At 40.0% G+C, this 23,385-nt stretch overlaps 4 pseudogenes; all 4 read right to left on the bottom strand.

Moving 5' to 3' along the window:
* Positions 1 to 4,842: 4,842 nt before the first annotated feature.
* LOC141547483 (heparan sulfate glucosamine 3-O-sulfotransferase 1-like) lies at positions 4,843 to 7,831 on the bottom strand (annotated as a pseudogene).
* A 781-nt stretch (positions 7,832 to 8,612) lies between these two features.
* LOC141546495 (lysine-specific demethylase 4B pseudogene) lies at positions 8,613 to 10,040 on the bottom strand (annotated as a pseudogene).
* A 6,172-nt stretch (positions 10,041 to 16,212) lies between these two features.
* On the bottom strand, positions 16,213 to 17,191 carry LOC141547482 (heparan sulfate glucosamine 3-O-sulfotransferase 1-like; annotated as a pseudogene).
* A 4,217-nt stretch (positions 17,192 to 21,408) lies between these two features.
* On the bottom strand, positions 21,409 to 22,833 carry LOC141546397 (lysine-specific demethylase 4B pseudogene; annotated as a pseudogene).
* Between the last annotated feature and the right edge of the window lie 552 nt (positions 22,834 to 23,385).

The following is a 23,385-nucleotide window of genomic DNA, read 5'->3' as shown; positions in this document are numbered from 1 at the left end:
GAAAACTAATGGATTCAAGAGAGTTCATGAGACTTCGAAAAACAAACAAACAAAAAAAAAACAGTCAAAACAATGCACAAATAGAAGAAAGTGTGAACTCCCTCTTTGGAAAAATCAATTCTCTGAGGGAAAAAAATAGTTTAAGAAGAGATCATTTGTTAACTATTTGATAATTGAAAAACCATAATCAAAGTAAGATCTTAGAAATCACATTTTAAGGAATTATGTAGAAAAACTGTTCCCTTTCCTAATTCAGTTCCGATTGATCAGTGATGGATAGAACCAGCTACACCCAGTGAAAGAAAACTGGGAAATGAATGTGGAAAGCTTGTATTTTTGGTTTTCTTCCCATGTTATTTTTACCTGTATAAAGCTGACTTTTTCTTGTGCAACAAGAGAAGTGTATAAATATGCACACATATATTTTATTTATGATATACTTTTACATTTTTAGCATATATGAGATTGCCTGCCATGTAGGGGAGTGGATGGAGGAAAGGAAGGGTAAAGTTGGAACAGAAGTGCTTACAAGGGTCAATGTTAAAAAATTACACTTGCTTATGTTCTGTCAATAAAAAGCTATAATAAAAAAATGTAATGTACCACACTATTCCAATTCACTTTTCTCCAGAAGCCAATTGTTTCTGATTTCCTAAAATTCTGCTCTTAATTCCATTCCCATTTTTTTGCTAGATTTAACTTGGTCTATGAGAGGAAAATCGGGCTACCCACTAGTATAATTTTGCAATTTTCTCCTGTAACACATTTATCTTTTTTTTTCCTTTTAAGAATTTGTAAGCTGTGCCATTTGATGAATATAAGTTTGTCTTGAGATTATTTTTCATTGTCTATGATACCTTGTTGTTTTTTTTTTTTTTGTTTTGTTTTGTTTTGTTTTGTTTTAAATAAACAAAACATAGCTTTCAAGTCCATCCCTTTTGTGATGTAGGAGGTGTTCAGGAAAGATAGACTATGGTGTGAAGACTTCTAAGCTCCTTTTAAGGAAGCTTTTCCCCTTTGCTCTACTCCTGATTCACCTAACTTTCACTTGTGGCTCCTGGAATTCATTGCATACACAATATGCACCCCCTAATACACCATTCAGCAGAAGGTTTAAACCAGGTAGAGGGTAACAAGGGGTCACAAATCTATGAGGTAAAGGTTCCCAATGCAGATATTTGAAGACCACTTTGTGGAATGGCCAGTTTAGAAAATGTATTTAAATGACCATCCAGAAAGTAGATGCTGTGCAATGCTTTTTGAGACATAAAAGACCCTAAGGATGATGGGGAGATGAATGGCATAGTGAATAACATACTGGCCCTGAAGTGGAGAGCACCTGAGTTCAAACAAGACCTCAGATACTTAAACACTTGTTAACACTTAAACAATTGTTAACCCTTAAACACTTGTTAAGACTTAATATTTGTTAACACTTAAACACTTGTTAACACTTAAACACTTGTTAAGACTTAAACACTTGTTAAGACTTAACACTTTTTAGTTGTTTGACCTTTGGCAAGCCACTTAATTGCCTTTACAAAAAAGAAAGTAAAAGAAACATTATATCTATCTATCTATCTATAGATATATATCTATTTATAAAGTCAACCACTGGATTATCCTGATCTAATGCATCATCCACTCTGGAAGAGAGTGAGGCTGACAACTTCAAGTCACTCTGCCTCATTTTAAACAGATTTATTTTTGAGTGAAAAAATATCACACATCATTTTATTGCTGTGACTGTGTTTATTTATCTTGGTAGTATATTTTCTAAGGAAATACACATTGCAGGTGATATTGATGCATGCATTAATAGAGTTAGCTCAGTGTTTTGGAGAGAAGAGCTATTAGACTTCATGTCAAATTGAAGGTCTATAGAGCCATTGTGCTGACCTCATGCTGACCTGTGCCTGTGGAATCTGGACTTTGTAAAGGGCTGAAACTCAAGAGTTTGGGTGCATTTAAGGCTAATTACAGATGGGACAATACTCTATATGAATATCCTTGGAAAAATGGCCCTTCACACTGTCCTCTGCTGGCCTAATCATTTGATGTTTACAGAGAATTGTGGGAGGGATTAGATGGTGCAGTGACACTAGCAGGGCCACTTCTTTGAGAGAGAAGAGGCAGTGAGGTCACAGCTATCCTACTGGTCTGCTCTCTTCATTTTTATCACTAAAGACCAAGAAGAAAGGCTTTTGCTTATCCTGACATTGGCTGATTCTAAGGCATCCAGGGTCCTAATGCAATCGCCACAGGACATTATACTAGTGACATGCCAAGGAATTGAATTAATTACATTCTTATTGTTTTAGGAAAATTCTAAAGATCACCTGATAGGATAAGATATCAAGCTGAATTGCCAGGTATTGGACCTCAATTGCAGAATCCATTTCCAATGGCCTGGACCCATTGCTTGAATGTCAAATGTATGTTTGCCAGTAAGACTATTTTATGGAGAAGCCAAATACATTATGCCTTTACATCATGCTTAGAAGAAGTAATAAAAGGCTATTTTCAACATCCCCTGAAGAACTTTGGACTTAATTGTGAAACATGGTAGACAACAGCAAAACAGCAGCCATCACCACCTGCCAAAATCAAAAAAGTTTCTGCACTCTATGAGCAAAACAGAATGACATTAACTCAAAGAAAATGTGGGTTATACAGATTTAGGGACATCTCTGCTCCAATGTTCTTATCGACTATTTGTCCCCAACCTGTGGTGGAGCCTTCTGATTTCATTCTGATTTGATCAGCTATAGCTGGCACATAGTGATGTAATTTTTGTCCTTAAGGAGAAGAAAAGACAAGAACCAATCAAGTATTAAAAGAAGCAGCAGCTGTATAATTTAGAGTCTTAAAGTATATAAACCAGTGTAAAAATATTCACATGTTTGATTCCTATTCTAATCTAAGGAGGAAGATGCTATTATTATTATAGGTTTTGTTTGTTTTTTATAGGTGAAAAAACTGAATTTGATATAAGCAAAATGCCTAGACTTAACAGTCTAGTAGCAGGAAATGTATGAGAAAGGATTCAAACTCAGGTCTTCCTTAATTTTATTTTTTTGGTCACCCTTCTTATCAAAGAATGGGACTGATTGGATGAAATATTTCTCAGTAATGAATCACATGATCCCTGTTCCCAGAATTTGGACCTTGGGGGAGGTCATTTACTTAATGGAAGAACGAATTTTGAACCTTATATACAGGAAGTTGCAGGAAGTGATGTCACCTGTGGGAGGCAGCTAGCATTGATGATTATTGGTCAAGGATAAATATGTCCTTTTAGTCTATCCAATGAGAAGGCTCAAGTCCTTTGTTTTTAAAGGGTGGACAAGCCTGGAAGCAGGTTGGGTTCCAGGAGCACATGGTAGGGGTTGGGATGGCTCCCAGGTGTATGTCTGGGAGTCTTCCTTGCAGGGAATACATAAATGTTTTCTTTTTGTACCTGATGATGTCTGTGATTAGTTAATTGGATTGGCAAGGGGGTCTTTCTTGTCACTATTCTTTGCTACATTTAATTTTGGCATATTTCTTTCTATAGTTAAGCTCTCTTTCCTAATATTTCAGGGGAGAAACATGAGGAAAATTATCTCCCACAAAGATGCTAATCCTTCAAATTCACCCCCAAAGGAATATAAATATTTTGACTTATTATTTCAAACAATTTAACAGTCACTTGTTATCAGTTTATGTAATTAATGATAACTCATCTATAAGAAGGATTCACCCATTTCAAATTATTTTGCCCATGAATCCCTGGAGGTTGGAAGTACAAGTAACATTGGAACCATTTTGCACAGAGAGATAGTGACTTTTAAAGGTAAGAAATGAATTGTCAAGTGTTATACAATTAACAAATGGACTAGCCAAGACAGGTACTGAATCCCCAGACTCTCCTCTGAGAGTTCTTTTTATAACATCAGAAGCACTAGCTCATTAACTGGGGCAGAACTTACTGAACTTGGAGCCTAAAGATTTTGACTCTCATTAAAAAGTGTAAAATATACTGGAAGAAAGGATGTTCCCACAGAGCAGGGCAGGAAACCCATCTATTTAAGAAACTCTTCCAAGTGCTTTGAAAACAAGAATCAACAGAAGGTGATTGATCAACTGAATGTTTTAATTTGGGGTGAAGATAATTAAAAGCACATTTCCATTTTTCTATCTACCTTGTCCATCTCAATATTTCATTCTATAATTTCAAATATATTCTTGATAGAAAGAAGACATTTTCCATCAATTGGAAAAAAGGTAATTATTTTCTCATCTCAGCTTCTATTTCCCTAACTCTGTCAACATTTTTAATTAGATATTCTGTCAACCCCCAGCAAATTCAAAATTTTTTTTCAATATATATAATTTGATGAGGCAAGTCAAAGAAATCTGATGACCACAATGAGGCATTAAAAATTAAAAGAACTGCAGGAAAAAAAATAAAAAACAACAGATTGAGAGACATAATGCACAAGCAATTTTCCATTGGAAAGTGATCAAGGGGTCTGGATATTGCAGTCTCCAACTGCCGGTTGCCTCAGGTGTTGGGAGCAAATGAGTTTTGTACTGAGAAGGAAGACACGGTCCCTAGTAAATCTTATGCAGTAAAATATTTTATAGAGACATCATACACCTTGTTAACAGCCATGAAAAATGATACAAAATGCTTTTAATGTAACAAGTAGAAAAATAAAACTAATATATATCACATTTGTGAATCTAATAACTGTACATAAGTAATTTATGGATTTTTACAAATAAATTATAGCTTCAATGCCTTTTGTTATCATGATTAATATTATCATTGATATTTTTGTCTTTTTTAGACACACATCAGACCTTAGAGTAAAAAGGTTCAGAGCCTTGCTCGGGAGTCCAGTGCCAGTCAAATGTTCTGGCCATTAGCTGAAAGAATTTCTTATTTGGCTCATGAAAGTATTCTTGCCATTTCCTAAGTAGGTTGGGATCCACTTGAGGGTGTGCTTTTTCCTTTTGATTCATGTAAACACCTGTCTCTGGCACTGTCCCTTAGGCAGTAGAAGCCTTTTGTTTTATTCAAATAGAAGTTTGAAGCATTGATTTATGGAGCCAGCTTCAAGAAGCAATCTACTTTTTCTATTTCTGGGAAAGGGTCCCCAATGAGTTGATCCAAATCCAATGATGTGAATGTGATCCAGTGGAAAGTACCAGTGCCATTTCTGCATGTGAAAGCAATAGAGGCTCCTGTTTATTGCCTTGTATTCCACGTTGAGCTCCCAAACTTCCATGAGGAATTCTTCTATGGACAGTAGGGTTTGTGTTTTTGCACGTTGTTATAAACACTTGAGTATAGTCAGCCAGAACTCGCTCACTGGGGTCTCCCAAGATTAGGAGCAGTTTGATGGAGACATTCATGTTATAAACTCTCTCAGGCACTTTGGACGAAGTGAGGTAACAAGGGGTCTTTTCTGCAGTGAGCTGATGAGGGGAAGAGTAGGGCATATGACTGAGTTAATTTATCTTGGTGGTATACTTTCTAAGGAAATACACACAGCAGGAGATATTGATGCTTGCATTAACAGAGTTAGCTCAGTGTTTTGCAGAGAAGAGATATTAGACTTCCTGTCAAACTAAAGTTCTATAGAACCATTGTGCTGACTTCATTGGAAGGACATATACTGAGCCTACTATGTAATACTGTGAACATATGGAAGACAAACAGGACTATTTTTCTCAACTACTCCTTATCTTACTAACCATTTTTATGGGTATACTTATGTGTTAGTCTCTATGGTAGAGGTTAGGAGAGGAAAAAAATGTCAAAAATATTTCCAGATGCCTAGTGTGGGAAAACAGCATGTGCATAGCACTATATATTTCAAATAGATGATTGATTTGGCAGTGTGAAATGACATTTTGAGTAATTTTTGAACATGTAAAATAATCATGAAAATGCATTTTCTATATGGAAAATTAAATATGTATTATATATACAAACTAGAACTAAAAAGAATAGTATGGAATCAAATAAACACACTTAAACTTGGAACAATACCTCATTATTATTTGAAGGATTAAGCTCAAGTTTAATTTAAAATTAAAAGTCAAGAAATAAGCTTTAAACATGAGCAAACAAGAAAAGAAGATTACTTTAAAACAGTTGCAGTGGTGACAAGGAAAATTAAGACACAAACTAAGAAGAACACAATGATGTCAACATAGATAAAAGAAAAGCCTCAAAGAAGAAACAAGTGAATTAGACACAATACCCACTCCCCCAAATCATTGAAGAGCTAAATTTATTTAAAAACTAAATAAGATGAAGAGAAGAAAAATGGGGAAATGAGTGGAAAAAGACAATTATGAAAATACAATTGAAGCCTTTCTAAGAGAGGCAAAAAAAATAAAGAAAATGATACTTTAAAACCATAATTGACCAAACTATAAAAGAAGTAGGAAAAAAAAAACTTCATGATAAAGAAAATTCCTTGTAATGTTCATGCTAGCTTTCTGATGGTCCTCCAGTCAGGCCGTGGTCTCAACAGGATAGACCCTATGAGAATGGCCACAAATAGATTCTAGATCATCACGTATCTTCTGCAATCTGAGTCTGTCAATCTCCTTTACATTGTCTGTCAGTCTGGTCCTACCTTGGTGTTCATCTCTCCCAGTCTCCTCCTGGAGTCTGTGACAGTCTACTAGTCTGACCCAGTCTTGATCTTAGTGGAGAAGTGCAGGAGGAGGGAGAGCCAGCAGCAGAATAGTCAAGGATGGAACGTCTCATTTCCAGTCCTTCTCAACCATTCTGAGTCTTTCTCTGGCTCAGATGGACCTTGGTCTCAGTGGAGAAATGAAGGAGGACAGGCCTTCCTAGAAGCAAAAATTCTCCAGCTAGTCCTTGCTGTCCCACAACCATCAGCAAACCTCTTACTGACATCCCTTCCCAAAAGCAGGCCACTACTCTTTTTTTTTTTAATAGCTTTTTATTGACAAGATATCTTTTTCAATATGTGTTCAAGATAAATTTTCAGCATTGACCTTACAAAACGTTTTGTTCCAACTCTTCCCCTCCCTTCCCCCCACCGCCTCCCCTAGATGGAGGGTAGAACAATACATGTTAATTAAGTTAAAGTCAGTAGTTCAGTAGTCCTGTGTGATCCTCACTGGGGTTCCTTGATCCTGGAACTGTTTTTGGCTGTTCATAACACTTTTTTTTTTTCTTTGACTTGAGTACTCTGTATTTGAGTATTTCTGATTTGGGCTTTCTTTCAGAAGGTGAAAGTGATAGAGTGGGGGTTTCTATTTTTACTTTGTCTTATAGTTCTAACATATCTGGGAAGTTTTTTTTGTTTGTTTGTTTTTTTGTTTTTTGTTTTTTGTTTTTGTTTTGTTTTTGTTTTGTTTTGTTTTGTTTTTTTTTTTGTTTTTTTTATGCTACCCAGATTTTGAGGTAAAAGTGTATTCCCATAATATATGCAAGAACACTCTGCTCAGGTTCAGTGAGACTCAGGGATCACTAAGGGCCAAAAGCTCTCCTTGGGGCTGGGTTTCTGCTCCTGGATTTCTTATCCTGTCCTCCAGCTTTCTGGATGCCTCCAAGACAGATGTAGGAAGTCCCAATGCTAGACATTACTGTAACTGCAGGACTCCTTAGTTGTAAATCATCTCCCAATGTGCTCATCAGTAGGTGATTCCCAGGGAGCTGCTGCTGTTCCCCACAGAATTTCTGTGACAGGACTGCAGAGGAGGATGCCCTTGAGAAAGAGTCTCTGGACGTGGCCTTCTCATCTTCACTGCTGGAGCTCTGGGAGTCAGAGGGACTGCTGTCACTGAAGATCCTCATCTGCTTGATCTCAGCTCTCAAAGCTGTCCCTCTCCCTCTCCTTCCCCCCCTTCTCTTTCTTTCTCTCTCTCTCTCTCTCTCGTTCTCTCTCGCTCTCTCTCTCTCTCTCTCTCTCTCTCTCTCTCTCTCTCTCTCTCTCTCTTCTCTCCTTTTCCCTTTTTTGTTATTTTTTAACAATAAATATTTATAGAAAGAACTTCATAAAGGAGATTTCTATATAAAAATCACAATTCCAAAGCCTGCTTCAGGAGTCAGTGAAATAGCCCCTTTTCAAATGAGAGCTTTTACATGGTTTACAAATCTTGAGTAGTTTTTGCTTTTGTAATGTAACCTTTAATCCTTCCTAGCATAAGACAAGAGCCAGGCATCCATGGGCTCCAGGAGCAGAAGCTGTTCTAAAGCCTCCGGGTGACAGGCAATCTGAGAGGTTACCATTGCCTCCTTTCCTAGGACCATCAGCAGTGTGTTGAGCAGAGTCCAGGTAGCCTGTGGCCAGACAAGTCTCTCAGATGGTCAAATTCAATGTAGATGAAAGGAATTCATAGCAAGTTATTGCATGGCGAAGGGGAAAGGGGAAGGGAGAGGGCTGTCCACTTGTTCCACTGTTGCCTGGGTGCTTAGCTTGGGTCAAAGGGGGTCAGGGTGGGGGTGGAGGAGGTCAGGAGATGTTGATTCTAAACTTGAGTTTGTACCAAACATGTGGCTCTGCGCTCCAGGCTGGTATTGTGACTGCAAGAGGCTCTCCATGAAGGCCAGGTCATCAGGATTCTGTCCATAGTCCTCAGAGTTTGGTCTTACCATCGCCTTCACTGCCTTCAGGAGTTTTGTGCTGCTCCTCTTCTTCTAGATCAGCCTCATGTTTGGGTTCTTCCTTAACTTTACCCTCCTCCCAAAGCGTTTCTGCAGCCATAATCTCTCCCAATGACTTCTGGTCTTCCTTTTTATTCCTCCTAGGCTGTCTCCTTCTTCTGTGGGACCATAGGCCAGGCTTTCTGTTCTGCTCTCTCTTCCTGTCTGTATTTGGTTTTCTCTCCTCCTCAGTCTTTTTCCAGTGTCTGTTTTCCTTAATTTGTCTCCCAGGGAGCTTAGCTTTCAGCACAGCCTTGGTCTCCTTCCAAGCACTCAGTTCGGGGCTAGTGAGTGCTGTAGGCTTCACGTGGTCCAAAGCAGTAATATCTTTTCCTTGCTTCCACAGTTCATAGCGCTCTGGCTGTAGCAGTCTCACAAAAACATCCATTGAAAATTTCACCATATCCTTTCGGCAGGTGCACTGAGTAGCCATCTTGCCATAGTCAATCCATCTCAATGTGGCAAAATTGGTGGCCTCAGCACAGTTGAAACCATGATTGAATCCTGCATGGTATCCATAGGGAAAAGTAATGATGAACTCGCCAGCCTCCTGAGTGATCCGATCAAAAGGGATGCCGTACTTTTTCAAGACGGAGGGAGAGATGAGAGCCGTCTTGTGACGGAGAAAGGCATCACATCCCTGAGAACTGCCTGGGAAAAAGCCTTTGGCCAGGCGTTCCAGACGTTTCCCATGTTCTGGAGGTATGGCATACCAAGACTTGGGCTCCCCAAAGTGCAGGTAATTGATACTGTAGAGATCCATGTCTTCCGTGTGCCAGGGAAAGGTGGTTTTCCACATGCCAAAGTACAGGTAGGGAGTGTTCACCCCTTCTATGATCATCCCACCTTCGTGTTCCACCATGTCCAAAAGGGTGTTCAAATTCCCAATATTCCACTCCTGCACATCAGCATCATATAAAGAACCAGTGATATCAGCGCCATAAATTGGAGATACAAAAGGCAGGTTCTTCCAGTATTTACGCTCCAGATCTTCAAAATCTTGGTGTGGAGGAGTACAATACTTTTCACTGTTGGCCAAGTGGCGATAATCTCCCACTGTCATGGCTTTCTTCCTTATGTTATACTGGGTAAATAACCCAGATTGTCCTGTCACCACCTGTTGAAGAGGAGCTGGAATCACCATGTCATCAATGTCATCATAACTTTTCCTAGGTCTCCACTCCTTGGGTGGGATCACCTTAGCAAGTCCTGCTCTGTGAGCTCCTTGGGATTCAATGTAGGCCACATATTTCCCAAAGTCCTGAAACTCCTCAATGGTAGGACGGAAGGTCATGATCTTACAACTCGGATTTTGTGGACTTGGATTCTCGGACCCCATGATCCCAAATGTCTCAGTGCCAAACCCAATTGTTGCTGCCTGGCACATCAGCTTCCTTAGTCCCTTGGGTGGTGGCTGGGCCAGCCCCCTCTGGCTCCTTTGTTCTAGCCTGGCCCTTTCACTCTCTGGCTTGGCCGGCATTCTCAGCTGTCTCTTAATGTCCTCCAACTGGAGTTCACCTGGAGGATGGTCTTTCACAGGACAGGTTTTTGGTCCAAAGGGTGTCTTCCCTGGGGCTCTGAGTGCTATGGAAGTCAGTTGTGCCCACTCAGGGGGCAGGTCCACTCTTGCCTGGGTTTTGCTCCCTCCCTCAGTTCTGATCTTCTTGACCTGAACACTGCTACTGAGTTTTTCCAACACATGTTCCTTAGTATCCTGATTAATGATGACAATAGAGTCTCTCTCATAGGGTCTTTTGTTTCCTTTGAAGACAGTCCTTGGGGCTGCACCACTGGGGAAGTGAGGCAGTATGACTGTGATATCATCCTCCTGGTCCACTTGCAATTCTCTGTCCCCCAATGGGTCTGCTGATGCCAGCTTGAAATTATAGCAGCTCTTGTGGAAGGAGGATTTGGGCCTCTTCTGGAAGCTGTCCCCAAGCATCAGGCAGTGCTCCTTTCCATCCAACAGCAGGTTCCTGGTGCACTCCATGGCTCTTTCCCTGATGGGGCAGCTGGCTCTCGTCACCACCTGGTGTAGCTCCTGGGGTGGCTTCCTCAGTGCTTCTCAGTATAGGAGTGCTCAGGACTATCTCCTTAGGCCCTCAGGGCCTGCCCAGCTAGCTCAGCCTATGGAGCTTGAGACTCTGATTTGCAGGATCTTGGCTTCCAGTCCCACACTGGGCACCAAAATGTGTTCTCCTTGCTTTTTCGGAAGTCTCTGGACAAGCCTTCCTTTCAACTGATTAATCTCCTAGAGGATAATCAGGTGTTAAATCCAAGTTTTTGGTCCCCTTGCCTGGCCTGGGCAAGCTGGGTCTCAGTGGAGTAAATGTAGGATGGACCAACTCTGATGTTGTGAGATGGAGTGAATCTCTCTGAGTCTCAGGGCTTCTTCTCCAGCCACCACAATGATGGGCCATGGAATGAGTATCTGGCTGACTTTGTCCCTATTTATATACTCTGATTACATCATCAGAGGTGTAAACCTTGTGGAACTATAGTAAGTACTAAGTATGTGTTTTGAACTAGAGAACTAGTAAGCACCAAGCAAAGTACTTAACCATTTACTTAATCAATTCCACTGAGTTAGCACCTTGTAAGAATCCTCATTTCTAGTACAGATATCTCCCATAACAATCCCTAAAAAAATAGACATGTACATATAGAGGAAAAAAAAAAAGCAATCCTGCAGAATCTCATTGAAGAAAAAAATCTGTTGAAACTAGAATTTGGTAGGTGAAAACTATTGGATTCAAGAGAGTTCATGAGACTTCGAAAAACAAAAAACAAAAACAAAAAAAACAGTCAAAACAATGCACAAATAGAAGAAAGTGTGAACTCCCCTCTTTGGAAAAATGAATTCTCTGAGGGAAAAAAAAAAGTTTAAGAAGAGATCATTTGTTAACTATTTGATAATTGAAAAACCATAATCAAAGTAAGATCTTAAAAATCACATTTTAAGGAATTATGTAGAAAAACTGTTCCCTTTCCTAATTAAGTTCCGATTGATCAGTGATGGACAGAACCAGCTACACCCAGTGAAAGAACACTGGGAAATGAATGTGGAAAGCTTGTATTTTTGGTTTTCTTCCCATGTTATTTTTACCTGTATAAAGCTGATTTTTTCTTGTGCAACAAGAGAAGTGTATAAATATGCACACATATATTGTATTTATGATATACTTTTACATTTTTAGCATATATGAGACTGCCTGCCATCTAAGGGAGGGGATGTAGGAAAGGAAGGGTAAAGTTGGAACAGAAGTGCTTGCAAGGGTCAATGTTAAAAAATTAAACTTGCTTATGTTCTGTCAATAAAAAGCTATAATAAAAAAATGTAATGTACCACACTATTCCAATTCACTTTTCTCCAGAAGCCAATTGTTTCTGATTTCCTAAAATTCTGCTCTTAATTCCATTCTCATTTTTTTGCTAGATTTAACTTGGTCTATGACAGGAAAATCGGGCTATCCACTAGTATAATTTTGCAATTTTCTCCTGTAACACATTTATCTTTTTTTTTCCTTTTAAGAATTTGTAAGCTGTGCCATTTGATGAATATAAGTTTGTCTTGAGATTATTTTTCATTGTCTATGATACCTTGTTTTGTTTTGTTTTGTTTTGTTTTGTTTTAAATAAACAAAACATAGCTTTCAAGTCCATCCCTTTTGTGTTGTAGGAGGTGTTCAGGAAAGATAGACTATGGTGTGAAGACTTCTAAGCTCCTTTTAAGGAAGCTTTTCCCCTTTGCTCTACTCCTGATTCACCTAACTTTCACCTGTGGCTCCTGGAATTCATTGCATACACAATATGCACCCCCTAATACACCATTCAGCAGACAGTTTAAACCAGGTAGAGGGTAACAAGGGGTCACAAATCTATGAGGTAAAGGTTCCCAATGCAGATATTTGAAGACCACTTTGTGGAATGGCCAGTTTAGAAAATGTATTTAAATGACCATCCAGAAAGTAGATGCTGTGCAATGCTTTTTGAGACATAAAAGACCCTAAGGATGATGGGGAGATGAATGGCATAGTGAATAACCTACTGGCCCTGAAGTGGAGAGCACCTGAGTTCAAACAAGACCTCAGATACTTAAACACTTGTTAACCCTTAAACACTTGTTAAGACTTAAACACTTGTTAAGACTTAAACACTTGTTAAGACTTAACACTTTTTAGTTGTTTGACCTTTGGCAAGCCACTTAATTGCCTTTACAAAAAAGAAAGTAAAAGAAACATTATATCTATCTATCTATCAATCTATAGATATATATGCATTTATAAAGTCAACCACTGGATTATCCTGATCTAATGCATCATCCACTCCGGAAGAGAGAGTGAGGCTGACAACTTCAAGTCACTCTGCCTCATTTTAAACAGATTTATTTTTGAGTGAAAAAAACATCACACATCATTTTATTGCTGTGACTGAGTTTATTTATCTTGGTAGTATACTTTCTAAGGAAATACACATAGCAGATGATGTTGATGCATGCATTAACAGAGTTAGCTCAGTGTTTTGGAGAGAAGAGATATTAGACTTCCTGTCCAACTAAAGGTCTATAGAGTCATTGTGCTGACCTCATGCTGACCTGTGCCTGTGGAATCTGGACTTTGTAAAGGGCTGAAACTCAAGAGTTTGGGAGCACTTAAGGCTAATTACAGATGGGACAATACTCTATAAGAATATCATTGGAAAAATGGCCCTTCACACTGTCCTCTGCTGGCCTAATCATTTGATGTTTACAGAGAATTGTGGGAGGGATTAGATGGTGCAGTGACACTAGCAGGGCCACTTCTTTGAGAGAGAAGAGGCAGTGAGGTCACAGCTATCCTACTGGTCTGCTCTCTTCATTTTTATCACTAAAGACCAAGAAGAAAGGCTTTTGCTTATCCTGACATTGGCTGATTCTAAGGCATCCAGGGTCCTAATGCAATCGCCACAGGACATTATACTAGTGACATGCCAAGGAATTGAATTAATTACATTCTTATTGTTTTAGGAAAATTCTAAAGATCACCTGATAGGATAAGATATCAAGCTGAATTGCCAGGTATTGGACCTCAATTGCAGAATCCATTTCCAATGGTCTGGACCCATTGCTTGAATGCTAAATCTATGTTTGCCAGTAAGACTATTTTATGGAGAAGCCAAATACAGTAGGCCTTTACATCATTCTTAGAAGAAGTCATAAAAGGATATTTTCAACATCCCTCTGAAGAACTTTGGAATTAATCGTGAAACATGGTAGACACCAGCACAACAGCAGCCATCACCACCTGCCAAAATCAAAAAAGTTTCTGCACTCTATGAGCAAAACAGAATGAAATTAACTCAAAGAAAATGTGGGTTATACAGATTTAGGGACATCTCTGCTCCAATGTTCTTATCGACTATTTGTCCCCAACCTGTGGTGGAGCCTTCTGATTTCATTCTGATTTGATCAGCTATAACTGGCACATAGTGATGTAATTTTTGTCCTTAAGGAGAAGAAAAGACAAGAACCAATCAAGTATTAAAAGAAGCAGCAGCTGTATAATTTAGAGTCTTAAAGTATATAAACCAGTGTAAAAATATTCACATGTTTGATTCTTATTCTAATCTAAGGAGGAAGATGCTACTATTATTATAGGTTTTGTTTGTTTTTTATAGGTGAAAAAACTGAATTTGATATAAGCAAAATGCCTAGACTTAACAGTCTAGTAGCAGTAAATGTATGAGAAGGATTCAAACTCAGGTCTTCCTTAATTTTATTTTTTTGGTCACCCTTCTTATCAAAGAATGGGACTGATTGGATGAAATATTTCTCAGTAATGAATCACATGATCCCTGTTCCCAGAATTTGGACCTTGGGGGAGGTCATTTACTTAATGGAGGAACGAATTTTGAACCTTATATACAGGAAGTTGCAGGAAGTGATGTCACCTGTGGGAGGCAGCTAGCATTGATGATTATTGGTCAAGGATAAATATGTCCTTTTAGTCTATCCAATGAGAAGGCTCAAGTCCTTTGTTTTTAAAGGGTGGACAAGCCTGGAAGCAGGTTGGGTTCCAGGAGCACATGGTAGGGGTTGGGATGGCTCCCAGGTGTATGTCTGGGAGTCTTCCTTGCAGGGAATACATAAATGTTTTCTTTTTGTACCTGATGATGTCTCTGATTAGTTAATTGGATTGGCAAGGGGGTCTTTCTTGTCACTATTCTTTGCTACATTTAATTTTGGCATATTTCTTTCTATAGTTAAGCTCTCTTTCCTAATATTTCAGGGGAGAAACCTGAGGAAAATTATCTTCCACAAAGATGCTAATCCTTCAAATCCACCCCCAAAGGAATATAAATATTTTGACTTATTATTTCAAACAATTTAACAGTCACTTGTTATCAGTTTATGTAATTAATGATAACTCATCTATAAGAAGGATTCACCCATTTCAAATTATTTTGCCCATGAATCCCTGGAGGTTGGAAGTACAAGTATCATTGGAACCATTTTGCACAGAGAGATAGTGACTTTTAAAGCTAAGAAATGAATTGTCAAGTGTTATACAGTTAACAAATGGACTAGCCAAGACAGGCACTGAATCCCCAGACTCTCCTCTGAGAGTTCTTTTTATAACATCAGAAGCACTAGCTCATTAACTGGGGCAGAACTTACTGAACTTGGAGCCTAAAGATTTTGACTCTCATTAAAAAGTGTAAAATATACTGGAAGAAAGGATGTTCCCACAGAGCAGGGCAGGAAACCCATCTATTTAAGGAACTCTTCCAAGTGCTTTGAACACAAGAATCAACAGAAGGTGATTGATCAACTGAATGTTTTAATTTGGGGTGAAGATAATTAAAAGCACATTTCCATTTTTCTATCTACCTTGTCGATCTCAATATTTCATTCTATAATTTCAAATATATTCTTGATAGAAAGAAGACATTTTCCATCAATTGGAAAAAAGGTAATTATTTTCTCATCTCAGCTTCTATTTCCCTAACTCTGTCAACATTTTTAATTAGATATTCTGTCAACCCCCAGCAAATTCAAAATTTTTTTTCAATATATATTATTTTATGAGGCAAGTCAAAGAAATCTGATGACCACAATGAGGCATTAAAAATTAAAAGAACTGCAGGAAAAAAAAAAAAACAGATTGAGAGACACAATGCACAAGCAATTTTCCATTGGAAAGTGATCAAGGGGTCTGGATATTGCAGTCTCCAACTGCCGGTTGCCTCAGGTGTTGGGAGCAAATGAGTTTTGTACTGAGAAGGAAGACTCGGTCCCTAGTAAATCTTATGCAGTAAAATATTTTAGTTCCTTCATATAGAGACATCATACACCTTGTTAACAGCCATGAAAAATGATACAAAATGCTTTTAATTTAACAAGTAGAAAAATAAAACTAATATATATCACATTTGTGAATCTAATAACTGTACATAAGTAATTTATGGATTTTTACAAATAAATTATAGCTTCAATGCCTTTTGTTATCATTATTAATATTATCATTGATATTTTTGTCTTTTTTAGACACACATCAGACCTTAGAGTAAAAAGGTTCAGAGCCTTGCTCGGGAGTCCAGTGCCAGTCAAATGTTCTGGCCATTAGCTGAAAGAATTTCTTATTTGGCTCATGAAAGTATTCTTGCCATTTCCTAAGTAGGTTGGGATCCACTTGAGGGTGTGCTTTTCCTTTTGATTCATGTAAACACCTGTCTCTGGCACTGTCCCTTAGGCAGTAGAAGCCTTTTGTTTTATTCAAATAGAAGTTTGAAGCATTGATTTATGGAGCCAGCTTCAAGAAGCGATCTACTTTTTCTATTTCTGGGAAAGGGTCCCCAATGAGCTGATCCAAATCCATGATGTGAATGTGATCCAGTGGAAAGTACCAGTGCCATTTCTGCATGTGAAAGCAATAGAGGCTCCTGTTTATTGCCTTGTATTCCACGTTGAGCTCCCCAGCTTCCATGAGGAATTCTTCTATGGACAGTAGGGTTTGTGTTTTTGCACGTGGTTATAAACACTTGAGTATAGTCAGCCAGAACTCGCTCACTGGGGTCTCCCAAGATTAGGAGCAGTTTGATGGAGGGGTTCATGTTATAAACTCTCTCAGGCACTTTGGATGAAGTGAGGTAAGAAGGGGTCTTTTCTGCAGTGAGCTGATGAGGGGAAGAGTAGGGCATATGACTGAGGTACCATTCCAGGCTGTTTCCATAGTGATCTTCCCAGTCACAAAAATCGACTTCCCTTTCAGCAGCCACTATCACTGGGTGCAGACTGAGCATCTCCAGCAGGGCTCGGGTACTGCCTTTCTTCAAGCCGGTTTGGGGCAGCCGCTGGATGGACCCATTCAAAGGAGCCCCTTCTTGGAAGTCGCTCTGGTCAGAGCTTTTCCTTAACAGCTCTTTCTGCCTGGCTTCAGTGGGGGCTTCGACTTGGGAGCTGGAGGCGGGATGAGAAGGCACTAACTGGGGCCGGAGCATGAGCAGCATTACTCCCAGAACGAGTGTAGTCATGGTGGACGCTGGTCTAACTTCACTCAGCTGGAGGAGGGGTCTTAAAGCAACTGCTGCATAGAAATGCCTTCACACAGCTCCTCCTGGTCCTTGGCACATATATCTGACAATAAGGATCTCAGTGCTGCCCAGTCCGTCAGCATCCCTCAGACATCCCTCTGCCAGGGCCAAGGGAGCAAATCAGAGAGAAGTGGCCAGAGGAGGGAAGCAGGCAGGGGAGAGCTCCTAGTGAAAGCCTCTGGGACTGGAGTATAGGCATGGGGGGCGGGGGGAGAGAGGCTGTGGGAGATCCTGGGGCCAGAGACCAGGGGAGGAGGGGAAGGAGAAGCCCAAGCACAGTGAAGGGAGCAGGAGGTCCACCGCCACAGAAGGCTCCCAGAGGCAGCTGGGGCTCCTGCTCTCATGATGGACGGACTCAAAATTATTTATTCCTTACATAGAGATTCATATAATTTCATTAAGAATTTCCAGCACATTTAACAAAGCAGGCATACTAAAAATTAGGCAGCTGAATGTTTTACTTTCATATCAGCAATAAATTAAACAAATTAAAGGTTAAGGGGAATGTGTGGAGTAAGATATGGTGAAGAACTTACAGATTAAGCACATATTGAACAGAGACTGCTAGCTTAGAATTTTTTTAGGCATAAAAGACCCCAAGGAGGATGGGGAGCTGGATGGCACAGTGAATAAAGTACTGGCCCTGAAGTGAAGAGCACCTGAGTTCAAACCAGACCCCAGATACTTAAACACTTGTTAACACTTAAACAGTTGTTAACACGGTACTTGTTAACACAACACTTTTTAGTTGTTTGACTTTGGGCAGGCAATACACTTAATTGCCTTTAAAAAAAAGAAAGTAAAAGAAACATTATACACACACACACAAACACACACACATATACATATATATATATGTATATACATATACACATATATATATATATATACATATACATATATGTATATATATACATATATATATATATACATATATATCTATATATATGAAGTCATCCTTTGGATGTTCTTGTACCAATGCATCATCCACTCTCTGGAACAGAGAGTGAGGCTGACAACTTCAAGTAACCCTGCCTCCTTTTAAACAGATTTATTTTTGAGTAAAAAAAATATCACACAACATTTTATTGCTATGACTGAGTTAATTTATCTTGGTGGTATACTTTCTAAGGAAATACACATAGCAGGAGATATTGATGCATGCATTAACAGAGTTAGCTCAGTGTTTTGCAGAGAAGAGATATTAGACTTCCTGTCAAACTAAAGTTCTATAGAACCATTGTGCTGACTTCATTGGAAGGACATATACTGAGCCTACTATGTAATACTGTGAACATATGGAAGAAAAACAGGACTATTTTTCTCAACTACTCCTTATCTTACTAACCATTTTTATGGGTATACTTATGTGTTAGTCTCTATGGTAGAGGTTAGGAGAGGAAAAAAATGTCAAAAATATTTCCAGATGCCTAGTGTGGGAAAACAGCATGTGCATAGCACTATATATTTCAAATAGATGATTGATTTGGCAGTGTGAAATGACATTTTGAGTAATTTTTGAACATGTAAAATAATCATGAAAATGCATTTTCTATATGGAAAATTAAATATGTATTATATATACAAACTAGAACTGAAAAGAATAGTATGAAATCAAATAAACACACTTAAACTTGGAACAATACCTCATTATTATTTGAAGGATTAAGCTCAAGTTTAATTTAAAATTAAAAGTCAAGAAATAAGCTTTAAACATGAGCAAACAAGAAAAGAAGATTACTTTAAAACAGTTGCAGTGGTGACAAGGAAAATTAAGACACAAACTTAGAAGAAACACAATGATGTCAACATAGATAAAAGAAAAGCCTCAAGAAGAAACAAGTGAATTAGACACAATACCCACTCCCCAAATCATTGAAGAGCTAAATTTATTTAAAAACTAAATAAGATGAAGAGAAGAAAAATGGGGGAAATGAGTGGAAAAAGACAATTATGAAAATACAATTGAAGCCTTTCTAAGAGAGGCAAAAAAAAAAAATAAAGAAAATGATACTTTAAAAACATAATTGACCAAACTATAAAAGAAGTAGGAAAAAAAAACTTCATGATAAAGAAAATTCCTTGTAATGTTCATGCTAGCTTTCTGATGGTCCTCCAGTCAGGCCTTGGTCTCAACAGGATAGACCCTATGAGAATGGCCACAAATAGATTCTAGAGTCTTTATTGTCTCCATCACATCTCTTCTGCAATCTGAGTCTGTCAATCTCCTTTACATTGTCTGTCAGTCTGGTCCTACCTTGGTGTTCATCTCTCCCAGTCTCCTCCTGGAGTCTGTGACAGTCTACTAGTCTGACCCAGTCTTGATCTTAGTGGAGAAGTGCAGGAGGAGGGAGAGCCAGCAAGAGAATAGTCAAGGATGGAACATCTCATTTCCAGTCCTTCTCAACCCTTCTGTGACTGTCTCTGCCTCAGATGGACCTTGGTCTCGGAGAAATGAAGGAGGACAGGCCTTCCTAGAAGGAAAAATTCTCCAGCTAGGCCATGCTGTCCCACAACCATCAGCAAACCTCTTACTGACATCTCTTCCCAAAAGCAGGCCACTACTCTTTTTTTTTTTAAATAGCTTTTTATTGACAAGATATCTTTTTCAATATATGTTCAAGATAATTTTTCAGCATTGACCTTACAAAACGTTTTGTTCCAACTCTTCCCCTCCCTTCCCCCCACACCTTACCCTAGATGGAGGGTAGAACAATACATGTTAATTAAGTTAAAGTCAGTAGTTCAGTAGTCCTGTGTGATCCTCACTGGGGTTCCTTGATCCTGGAACTGTTTTTGGCTGTTCACAACACTTTTTTTTTTTCTTTGACTTGAATACTCTGTATTTGAGTATTTCTGATTTGGCCTTTCTTTCAGAAGGTGAAAGTGATAGAGTGGGGGTTTCTATTTTTACTTTGTCTTATAATTCCAACATATCTAGGAAGTTTTTTTTTTTTTGGTTTTTTGTTTTTTTGTTTTGTTTTTATGATACCCAGATTTTGAGGTAAAAGTGTATTCCCATAATATATGAAAGCACACTCTGCTCAGGTTCAGTGAGACTCAGGGATCACTAAGGGCCAAAAGCTCTCCTTGAGGCTGGGTTTCTGCTCCTGGATTTCTTATCCTGTCTTCCAGCTTTCTGGAAGCCTCCAAGACAGATGTAGGAAGTCCCAATGCTAGACATTACTGTCACTGCAGGAGTCGCTCAGTTGTAAATCATCTCCCAAAGTGCTCATCAGTAGGTGATTCCCAGGGAGCTGCTGCTGTTCCCCACAGCAATTCTGTGACAGGACTGCAGAGGAGGATGCCCTTGAGAAAGAGTCTCTGGACTTGGCCTCCTCACTGCTGGAGCTCTGGGAGTCAGAGGGACTGCTGTCACTGAAGATCCCCATCTGCTTGATCTCAGCTTTCAAAGCTCTCCCTCTCCCTCTCCTTCCCCCCCCCTACACTCACTCACACACACACACTCTCTCTCTCTCTCTCTCTCTCTCTCTCTCTCTCTCTCTCTCTCTCTCTCTCTCTCTCTCTCTCCTTTTCCCTTTTTTCTTATTTTTTAACAATAAATATTTATAGAAAGAACTTCACAAAGGTGATTTCTATACAAAAAATCACAATTCCAAAGCCTGCTTCAGTAGTCAGTGAAATAGCCCCTTTTCAAATGAGAGCTTTTACATGGTTTACAAATCTTGAGTAGTTTTTGCTTTTGTAATGTAACCTTTAATCCTTCCTAGCATAAGACAAGAGCCAGGCATCCCTGGGCTCCAGGAGCAGAAGCTGTTCTAAAGCCTCCGGGTGACAGGCAATCTGAGAGGTTACCATTGCCTCCTTTCCTAGGACCATCAGCAGTGTGTTGAGCAGAGTCCAGGTAGCCTGTGGCCAGACAAGTCTCTCAGATGGTCAAATTCAATGTAGATGAAAGGAATTCACAGCAAGTTATTGCATGGGGAAGGGGAAAGGGGAAGGGAGAGGGCTGTCTACTTGTTCCACTGTTGTCTGGGTGCTCAGCTTAGGTCAAAGGGTGGGGGTGGAGGAGGTCAGGAGATGTTGATTCTAAAATTGAGTTTGTACCAAACATGTGGCTCTGGGCTCCAGGCTGGTATTGTGACTGCAAGAGGCTCTCCATGAAGGCCAGGTCATCAGGATTCTGTCCATAGTCCTCAGAGTTTGGTCTTACCATCACCTTCACCACTTTCACGAGTTTTGTGCTGCTCTTCTTCTTCTAGATCAGCCTCATGTTTGGGTTCTTCCTTAACTTTGCCCTCCTCCCAAAGGGTTTCTGCAGCCATAACTTCGCCCAATGACTTCTGGTCTTCCTTTTTATTCCTCCTAGGCTGTCTCCTTCTGTGGGACCATAGGCCAGGCTTTCTGTTCTGCTCTCTCTTCCTGTCTGTATTTGGTTTTCTCTCCTCCTCAGTCTTTTTCCAGTGTCTGTTTTCCTTAATTTGTCTCCCAGGGAGCTTAGCTTTCAGCACAGCCTTGGTCTCCTTCCAAGCACTCAGTTCGGGGCTAGTGAGTGCTGTAGGCTTCACGTGGTCCAAAGCAATAATATCTTTTCCTTGCTTCCACAGTTCATAGCGCTCTGGCTGTAGCAGTCTCACAAAAACATCCATTGAAAATTTCACCATATCCTTTCGGCAGGTGCACTGAGTAGCCATCTTGCCATAGTCAATCCATCTCAATGTGGCAAAATTGGTGGCCTCAGCACAGTTGAAACCATGATTGAATCCTGCATGGTATCCATAGGGAAAAGTAATGATGAACTCGCCAGCCTCCTGAGTGATCCGATCAAAAGGGATGCCGTACTTTTTCAAGACGGAGGGAGAGATGAGAGCCGTCTTGTGACGGAGAAAGGCATCACATCCCTGAGAACTGCCTGGGAAAAAGCCTTTTGCCAGGCGTTCCAGACGTTTCCCATGTTCTGGAGGTATGGCATACCAAGACTTGGGCTCCCCAAAGTGCAGGTAATTGATACTGTAGAGATCCATGTCTTCCGTGTGCCAGGGAAAGGTGGTTTTCCACATGCCAAAGTACAGGTAGGGAGTGTTCACCCCTTCTATGATCATCCCACCTTCGTGTTCCACCATGTCCAAAAGGGTGTTCAAATTCCCAATATTCCACTCCTGTACATCAGCATCATATAAAGAACCAGTGATATCAGCGCCGTAAATTGGAGATACAAAAGGCAGGTTCTTCCAATATTTATGCTCCAGATCTTCAAAATCTTGGTGTGGAGGAGTACAATACTTTTCACTGTTGGCCACGTGGCGATAATCTGCCACTGTCATGGCTTTCTTCCTTATGTTATACTGGGTAAATAACCCAGATTGTCCTGTCACCACCTGCTGAAGAGGAGCTGGAATCACCATGTCATCAATGTCATCATAACTTTTCCTAGGTCTCCACTCCTTGGGTGGGATCACCTTAGCAAGTCCTGCTCTGTGAGCTCCTTGGGATTCAATGTAGGCCACATATTTCCCAAAGTCCTGAAACTCCTCAATGGTAGGACGGAAGGTCATGATCTTACAACTCGGATTTTGTGGACTTGGATTCTCGGACCCCATGATCCCAAATGTCTCAGTGCCAAACCCAATTGTTGCTGCCTGGCCCATCACCTTCCTTAGTTCCTTGGGTGGTGGCTGGGCCAGCCCCCTCTGGCTCCTTTGTTCTAGCCTGGCCCTTTCACTTTCTGGCTTGGCCGGCATTCTCAGCTGTCTCTTAATGTCCTCCAACTGGAGTTCACCTGGAGGATGGTCTTTCACAGGACAGGTTTTTGGTCCAAAGGGTGTCTTCCCTGGGGCTCTGAGTGCTATGGAAGTCAGTTGTGCCCACTCAGGGGGCAGGTCCACTCTTGCCTGGGTTTTGCTCCCTCCCTCAGTTCTGATCTTCTTGACCTGAACACTGCTACTGAGTTTTTCCAACACATGTTCCTTAGTATCCTGATTAATGATGACAATAGAGTCTCTCTCATAGGGTCTTTTGTTTCCTTTGAAGACAGTCCTTGGGGCTGCACCACTGGGGAAGTGAGGCAGCATGACTGTGATATCATCCTCCTGGTCCACTTGCAGCTCTCTGTCCCCCAATGGGTCTGCTGATGCCAGCTTGAAATTATAGCAGCTCTTGTGGAAGGAGGATTT

Source organism: Sminthopsis crassicaudata, chromosome 6 (assembly GCF_048593235.1).
Source record: "Sminthopsis crassicaudata isolate SCR6 chromosome 6, ASM4859323v1, whole genome shotgun sequence".
Taxonomy (NCBI): domain Eukaryota; kingdom Metazoa; phylum Chordata; class Mammalia; order Dasyuromorphia; family Dasyuridae; genus Sminthopsis; species Sminthopsis crassicaudata.
This window is presented reverse-complemented; position numbering and strand designations above follow the sequence as displayed.